At 38.3% G+C, this 9,135-nt stretch overlaps 1 protein-coding gene and 1 pseudogene across 2 annotated transcripts in view; both read left to right on the top strand.

Moving 5' to 3' along the window:
• pfkfb1 (6-phosphofructo-2-kinase/fructose-2,6-biphosphatase 1) overlaps positions 1-9,135 on the top strand; it is a 137,739-nt gene that overhangs the window by 36,769 nt on the left and 91,835 nt on the right. The window lies entirely within an intron of this gene.
• LOC107833039 (P2Y purinoceptor 1-like) lies at positions 7,035-8,407 on the top strand (annotated as a pseudogene).

The following is a 9,135-nucleotide window of genomic DNA, read 5'->3' on the forward strand; positions in this document are numbered from 1 at the left end:
TTGTAGTTTCTATAATCTGTTTGCTTATTTTCATAGTGCTTCATATGATCACTTGTGTTGAGTTTTCTTGTTAATGTTTTTGTTGAATTCCTATTGTGAGTGGAGATGTATATAGGTGGATGCAATTGCTAATAAAAGGCCATAGGTCGCTCTGGGCAGCACTGCATTAAGGCCAAATGTAACTGAAGGCTGTGTTGTTTTTCCTCCATCACTTACTGTAATTTCCAGCCTTTTAAAGATGGCAGTGTCAAGAGCTTGGTTATAGTCAAACAGTCAACACCTGCACCAGAGGTAGACTTTTTTTGTTCTCCGTCATTTTGACCGACATCTTTAAAAACTTGGCCATGTACTATTTTTACCCATTAAATTGTAGTCATTTTAACATACGCTGTTTAGCCACATTTTTATACGGTCTAGTTAAGATTCAGCCAGTTGAACCATGAATCTAGATCCCATCACACATAAAGGAGATGAACGCATCAAATTTTTTATCCGTAATGACAAAAACCACTGACTGTGGCCCCAATAACTTATAATAAATAAAACTAAACGACTTAAATTACTAGCACTTTACCTGCTGGGGTCTGAACACACAGCCTCACAAATTCCTTTGTAATGGAGCCATTCCTACCAAAGGCTTAGATTGCACTTCTGAACCAGACACTCCAAAGCGTCCGGTCCATAACTTTTTAAAACGCTGTCAACTCCCGGTCAGAAAGACACATTTAGTTCAGTGTCCTTGAGGTGATTTTCAGAAAGGATTTTTTTTTAATTAATTGATTTTAGTTGCCTCTGCAATGAAATCTTTGTGTAAAGTCTGCTGTAATGTCTGCCCACGTGCACCAGTCAGGGGTGTTATAACCTGTCAAATGACCAACGGGTTTAAAATTTTCCCTTCGTTTAAAAAAAATAACCTGTCAAATACAGAAAATATTCCATTAATGCGACCTCTGGCCTGCACTCCCACTATCGTCTTGTGTGTAACTCCACTTTTTTTATTTTCTTAGATGTATAGACAAGTTCTTCTTACATGTAGAGGCAACAGTTTTCCTGCAGATCATGCTTTGTTGGCAGTCTGTTCCACTGTACAGTGGCTTGCAAAAGTATTCACACCCCTTGAACTTTTCCATATTTTCTCAGTACAACAAAGACCAACACAAGATAGTATACAATTGTGAAGCAGAAAGAAAATGATACATGATTCAAAACATTTTTACTAATAAAAAACTGAAAAGATGTATTCAGTTCACTTTTTTCTGAGTGCAAATAATTGCCTTCCGAAGTGCCCTGATGGCTGCTAATGGCTAAAGAGAGTCCACCTGTAGTCTAATCTCAGTACAAATACAGCTGCTCTGTGACGACCTCAGAGGTTAGTGAAGAGAATATTGGGGAGAAAACAGCATGATGAAGCCCAAGGAACCCACCAGATAGGTCAGGGATAAAGTTGAGGAGAAGTTTAAAACAGGCTTAGGCTATAAAAAGATTTCCCATGCTCTGATTAGAGTACGACACAAGTGTAAACCTACCAAAACTAGCCTGTCCACCTAAACTTACAGGCCGAACAAGGAGAGCACTGATCAGAGATGGAGCCAAGAGGCCACTGGACGAAATACAGAGATCCACAGAACAACTATTAGTCATTCACTGCACAAATGTGTCTTTATGGAAGAGAGGCAAGAAGAAAGACATCGAAAGGAAAATTTCTTGTTAGTTTAGTATATTTCTGTTGTAGGTCAGATCCCTGATAACACACTGCTTACTAGGCCCTGTTTACACGTCAACGATCCAAGGAAAATGTTATTTTTGTTCTGTTACTGTTATTACATTTACATGAAGACGTTCTTATTACAATATTTGTTTACACAGTAACAGTACACATCAAAAACATGTAATGATTTTCCATGCCAGTAGTTGGTGTTAGGTTCTTTGAAACTAAGTGTGCATGTGTTAAAAAAAAAAAAAGTTCTACTTGAAAGCATGTCGATTCGCGTTTCCTCATCAGGTAGCGTTCCCCCAGGTACTGGGGGAAAATACGCACTATGAGCTTTAGGGTGCAGTTGTAAAAAAGTGGGATAACTTTGCTGAAAGACGTTGTTTGAGCCTTCACGGTGTCCGTAGTTCTCTGGATAAGAGCGCTTAACAAGCAAGTGCTTGTTATGATCGCTGAACAAGCACAGGTGTATTTTGCCACGTGGGCGGTGGGGAGCAGTGACGAGACACTGAGGGAACCGAATCTGATTGGGAAACACAAATTGTAGTAACACCAGCATTGTCAGTAGTTTCTTCTTCTGTGGATTGTAGGAAGCAGCTATGCTTTGCGTCATACTATGCATGAGCGAGGGATTCCCTAACAGAAAAGATCCATTTACTCTATTTACAAGACAACGGACACCGGTACGTTTCAGAACCATTGCACTCTGGAACCCGTTTTCAATCTGTGCTGTTGTCAGAGAAAGCATTCGGTGGTTTCATGTAAATGTACACTACCAATGCAGCAAAACTCTGCAGTTTTCACTCGAAATTGTTGTCGCGTAAACAGGGCCCTCGAAAATGAGTGTAATTTGCTCGTCATGCTCAGTAACCAGACTAATTACTTTTAGTAGTATGAGCTGTTAATAGATTTGTGTCTTCTATCTAATCAAACACTCGATAAGCTTTTGTTAAAAGAGGCTTTAATGTACATTGTGTGACACTGAAACACATTATTGAACTTTTAACTTGGATTGGATTTTTAAGCTGGAATTTTTAATGCAGGGGAAGTTGGTGTCAAAAATTCAGATTTTTTTTTAAACATCTGAAAATGACTTATCATTCATTGATTTGTGTTTGTCTTTCTTTTATGTCCCAGCTGTTATGTGGAAGTAGCATTATCTGTTAAAATGTTGATTTGGAAGCGAACATTAGTTTTGAAACCAGACTTATCTAATCGATATCAAAGTTACTGCCCTCTTAGACTTCAGGTATTCTTTGTGCTGTTATGTTGCTTTTATCAGAAAGGTTGTTGGGCTTGTCTGCGGCTTCACTGATATTCAAGGAGGAAGCTATCTCAGTTGTTTTCTTACCTTCTATCCTCACTTTATGAGCAGAGCCTCAGAAGAAAAGGACAGACGGGACTTGTTTCTGGAAGCCAAAATGAATACAACCAACGTTACTGAATCGGAGAAGAAGGAATCTGTGGATACATTCCTGATCACTCTTTACATCTTGGTTTTTGTTGTTGGATTGCTACTGAATATATATAGAATGAAGTGTTTGGTACACAACTGGAAGAAACTTAGGATTATTACCATCCTTGTTCTTAACCTTGGAGTAGCAGACATGTTGTATCTGCTGACTCACCCCTTTCTTGTGTACTACATTAATAAGAATGACTGGATCTTTGGAAAAGGATTCTGTAAGGTAACAAGAATCTGCTTCTGCCTGAATTTATACGGCAGCATTGGATTCCTCACATGTATAAGTGTGTACCGGTACCTGAACCAATAGATAAAGCTTATGCATGTTGGTGTTCCCTCTAAAGTCTGAATATGACCAATTTGGGTTATTTTGGCCCTTTTATCGCAGCCTGTGGGGTTTTCCCTGACTGGGAACGAGAACACAACCTGTTGAATGTGACAGGTAGCGAATCAGAAAGCGCGGTGACATAAGAACAGAGGGGAATCCCAAACAGCTGACATATCGCGCAACTGAGAGTCCGGTGGATATCGGAGAAGATATGTGAAAATGTTTATTGTTATATGTAAAGGTCATTATCATATGTTTATTATGTTTATTCAGTTAAAAATGTTAACTATGAAAAAACATGGTCACTTCTAAATCATAGTGCAGCAAATAGAGCAGCTGCTCCCGCTGTCTTTTATCCACCATCTTTTCTTTTTTTTTTTTTTGTCTTATCTCTTAAAATGAGTCCACAAACTATCACTATTGTTTCTACATCATCTGTGTTTGGTTATTCTAAATTCCCGTATTCTATGTTGGGGCTTTTACTGGATTATCCTCTGGAATCGGGATTTTAGTGACTGGAATCAGTTCGTGTGGTGTGTTGCTTCTGCCATATGGCTGGAGACACGAACCGATCGAACCTGTTGTACTTTTATCAGCTCTGTGGTCACAGAGGTTTGGAGAATCGGCCGACAATCCTTAAATCTTAAGATTCACAAGCTCTACTGATCTCTTCTCGACCACTGCCCAAATGCTCTCTGACTCTGGTTGCTATGGTAAAGTTTATATATCCCTTGAAAATAAGATACAGATGCGCAACAAAAACGAACATTTTACTTGTTTGTCTTGTTTCTCTTCAACGAGACGGTCCCATCTGGGAGTGATGGGAAACACAATGACACCCAAAGTGTTGCTTATATCCACAGTCTGCTTGGTCTCTACGTGGCGAAGCAGTTTGAGGCTACATTGCCTCATTAGCAGCCGGTCGCTGCATGTTACGCAGAGCGGGCTTGTAATGTGGGACTCACCTACCGGTCCGGGATGAATCTATTCTCCTGTCTCTTCTCTGGGCCTTTTCGCAAAGAAACTTTCCAAAAACATCTGATTCGTTTCTTTCTCATTTTGCTGCTTGTGGGCTCAGTGTTGGCATGCAAGTAACCGAGATAATCCGGTTAAAGGACTTTCAAAATAAAAGATCCTCCAGACGCAAATAATACATAAAACGGAAATATTAATTATTAACAATTGGCCAGGGGGTTGGGGACCACTTCATTAGATAATGAGTTATCTGAATAAAGTACTGCCTACTATTCACCTATTGGTATTTATTGTTTGTAGCTAACAGATGGGTAAAGCATTTGTTGCACAACTTTCTACTTATTTACAGATAGTCTACATATTGCCAAAATAGGACACAGTTTTGTCATGAGTGCAACTTCAAAGAAGAAAAAAAAGTTCATTTTGTAAAATATAGTAAGGATGTTGTAACTAACAACCCTATTAGTATTGAATCTTGTTTAAAGTGGATTCATTTAGAGTTAGCATTATCTACGGTTAAATGTGATTAAGTAAGGATGTCAGCTGCAAAAGGCGTTAACAAAGACAAACATGTTCTTCAATATTAAACACTTTTTGTGGGAATCATTATAGTCAATAGTTAGGATGTTATTTTAACATACTTTAAATCTAGACTAAAACCCCACATCTTTAAAGTTGCTTTAGAAACATTATAAATGAAACATTAATTAACATTTTGACATGTAATGATGGCACTTGACAAGATGTAATAACTCAATTATTGACTGTGTTCTATGTCTTTGTATTTTTGTGTTTTTATCATGTAAATCACTTTTAGCCGCCTTGTTGCTAAAATGTACTGTAAATAAACTTGATTGATAAACTCAGAGTGGGCCGTGAAATTTTCTGACACTGATTTAATAAGAAATAGGATGTTATGAGTGCAAATAAACATTTATATTTCTACTGCAAGTCAGATTTCTGAAATGTCACACTACTTACTCGAAAACCAGTGGAATTTGCTCGTCATGCTCAGTAACCAGACTAATTATTTTTTAGCAGTATGAGCTGTTAACAATAGATCTCTGTGTCTCTTATGTATTACAACACTCAATACGCTTTTGCTAAAAGAGGTTTTAATGTACATTGTGTGACACTGATTCAATAAGAAATGGGGTGTCAGGAGTGCACACAAACATTATTATCTAGTTTATTTACCTTGGATCAACATTATTAGCTTTTTCTTCTTTTGCTCTTTCTTTTGGTTTGTTTTTTGTTTGTATTTCCTTTTAAATCCTGTGAAGCACTTTGTATTGCCTTGTTGCTGACGATGTGCTATACAGTGATCCCTCGTTTTTCGCGGGGGTTGCGTTCCGAAAATAACCCATTATAAGTGAAATCCACGAAGTAGTTACCTTTATTTTTTACAATTATTACACAGCATAATGAAATACTCTACATTGAAACCAAAGAACAAAACCTGTTTTCAGGTCAGCGGATGTGCGTGTGCACCAATCATGGCTTTAATGTCATCCGGAGTCGTGCCATTAAAGCATCTCCTCCAAACTGCTTTGCAAGATTTACAGCTGTGTCTACGGCAGAACCTCCGGCCACAGTTTTTTTCAGCAGGCATTCAAAGTTTCAGTTTCCATCTCCTGAATGGCCAATGCACTGTGAAAAAAACTGCACAAAGAAAATCTGCGAAGCAGCGAGACCGCGAAAGATGAACCTCGTTATAGCAAGGGATCACTGTATAAATAAAATTACCTTTACCTTTACATTATTGAACGCTTCACTTGCACTTGAATTGTAAAGTTGGAATTATTAATGCAGGGGAAATTGGAGTCAGTAATTCTGATTTTTTCAATGCATCTGAAAACAACTTATCATTCATTTATTTGTGTCTGTCTTTCTTTTATGTGCTAGCTGTTATGTGGAAGCAGCATGATATGTTAAAATGTTGAGCTGGAAGCCAACTTTAGTTGTGAAACCAGACTTATCTTCTGGTAATCAAAGTTAATGCCCACATAGAGTTCAGGTATTACTGTGCTTGTTGTGACCGTCGAGGCTCCAAAACCAAAAATTTCCATTGAAGGCCGTGGGTGGTAATAGGTGGTATGGTTCTTGAACGTACTTCCGTCTTGTTTGAAAAAAAATAGATATGTTTTATTTCTTGAAAAAAATACAAACAATACAATTACTAAAAATATATTTCTACTTAGTTGAAAACAAAAGTTTACTTAATTTAACGTTTCAAGTTCAAAAATGGTAATAAATAAATAAATTAACGAAAATCTTCCATCATCACACCGGACATTTGCCAGACAATAGACATCCACCACCAAGCACCCGGTGTGTTCTTAATCGCCTACATTAATAAGAGGGTCTAAAGGTTACCAAAGTAATCTAAGCAATTCCAAATAGAAACATTATTTACAGATTTTGGTTCTAAATTAACATAAGTATATTCTAACAGTCCAAAGAAAAAGTAAATGGATAGAAATAAATTCCATGATTTAACATAGATGGCCATAACAGTGCTGTTATGTTGCGGTTATGTTGCTTTTGTCAGAATGGTTGAGGGGCTTGTCTGAGACTTCACTGAAGTTAAAGGAGGAAGTTATTTAGTTTGCATTCATTCTTTCTAGCTCATTTTGTGAACAGAGCCTCAGAAGAGAAGGGCAGAAAGGACTTGTTTCTGGAAGGCAAAATGAATGCACACGACTGTAGGAAACTGGATGAGGAATTACTCACCAATAACAATGTCCTCCCTACTTTTTACATCTTTACATTTGTTGTTGGATTGATCCTGAATGCTTGTGGAATGTTGTACCTGGTGAATAACTGGAAGAAACTTCAGATTATTAACATCTTTGTTCTTAACCTCGGACTAACAAACTTGTTATTTTTGCTCACTCGCCCCTTTCTGATTGTGTACTACTTTAATGGGACTAATTGGACCTTTGGACAGCCTTTCTGCAAGATAACAAGGTTCTGCTTTAAACTGAATTTATATGGCAGCATCGGATTCCTCACATGTATCAGTGTGTACCGGTACCTGGTCATCGTCCATCCAATCAAAGTGATGGGGAAATTAACTGTGATTCACTCCGTGGTCATCTCTGTGGTGGTGTGGATTCTGGCGAGTGTTGGAAGTCTTCCAGACGTAATCTACCCCAAACAATCAGGGAACAATGAAACATGTCTTCCTGCCACTGATGAAGAACACATTGAGAGATACTTTATCTACAACCTCATCTGGACAATCTTTGGATTCTGCATCCCTTTCATCATCATTGTGGGCTGCTATATACATGTGGCTCTTGTCATCAGCCGTTCAAATATGATGAATAAGAAACATAAACGTTGGTTATTTTGATTCTTCTCTTCTCACTTTGTTACACACCCTACCTTGTTCTGAAGAACTTCAGCGTGTATGCCAAATGTGTGGGTTTTAAGAAGTCACCTTGTCCCACATGGTATGATGAAGTATTGAAAGCGCGTCATGTAAGTCGTGGTCTCGTGAGCCTGAACTGTGCTCTTAACCCGCTGGTTTACATGTGTGTTTCTGAGAACATTAGTGCTCAGTTCAGGCAGCTGCTGCAGCGATGTGGACAGGTGTTCAGTTGCTGCTTTAAGCAGAAATCCAGCTCTGAACCAGTACCACACACTGAGGAAGAAGCTGAAAGTGCTTTATGACATGTTTTTTTTTTAAGCTGACCATGTTTTGAGTGAAATTTCTGTTCCGTTCAGTATGCTTTGTATTCGTCTAACTCATTGTGCCGCATGCTAGAAAATTAATATTTACATAAGAAATTAAGCAATGCCAGCTTCACTATCACTGCTGTACTGCAATAACAATATGAGAAGGATGAAAGTCTTTTTTAACACATTTCATTGAATTCATTGTTATTTTTTGTTCCTATCCACACGTGGTCAAAATTATAGATTTTTGGAAAAAGTTTTTATCTTCTTGCATATTTCTTCTGTTTCTTCTTTTTGGTCACAGTCAAATTGTGATCATCAAACACATAAAAATAAAATGTAGTAAAAACTAAATATAATCTGAGTGAAGACAAAATGCAATTTTGAAATTGTTTTTATAAAATTGGAATATGTATTTTCTAGAGGTGTGCCGATCAATCTGTCACCGATCATAATCGGGCCGATTTCTGTGAAAAAGTGCATGATCGGTGATCGGCGATTATTGGCTCTTGTTGCCGATACCGATCACCTGCTTCTCATTTCGCAGCCTGCCTGTGCAGCTGATCTCCTTTTTCCTTCACACTGCGCAAACGCGCAGCAACAAATCCTAAGCGATGTGGAACTATAACACACTGAGTGAATGGGGAAGTTTGCGTGTTGCAGCGGAAAATTAAAGCACGTGGGGTGAAGCAGGTCAAAATGCATCAACACAACGAAGCTAATACGACATAAAAACAGTGCCATACTTGACGGAGTTTGGCTACATCGAGGCTCACTGCAGTAAAAAAGACATACGGACCATCAGATAGCAGGTAAAGCAGCGCACAGCTACAAACACTCACCCGGATTAGCATGACGGTCAGAAAGCTAAATAAATAACCTGGAAAATTATTTAAATCTTCGAGCTGCGAGGTAAGACGCTGGTTCTGCTCTCGCTGTTGAACCGCTGCTACGCTACAGGTAGTAATATTT

The sequence above is a fragment of the Poecilia formosa genome, unplaced genomic scaffold (genome assembly GCF_000485575.1).
Source record: "Poecilia formosa unplaced genomic scaffold, Poecilia_formosa-5.1.2 Scaffold312, whole genome shotgun sequence".
Lineage (NCBI taxonomy): Eukaryota > Metazoa > Chordata > Actinopteri > Cyprinodontiformes > Poeciliidae > Poecilia > Poecilia formosa.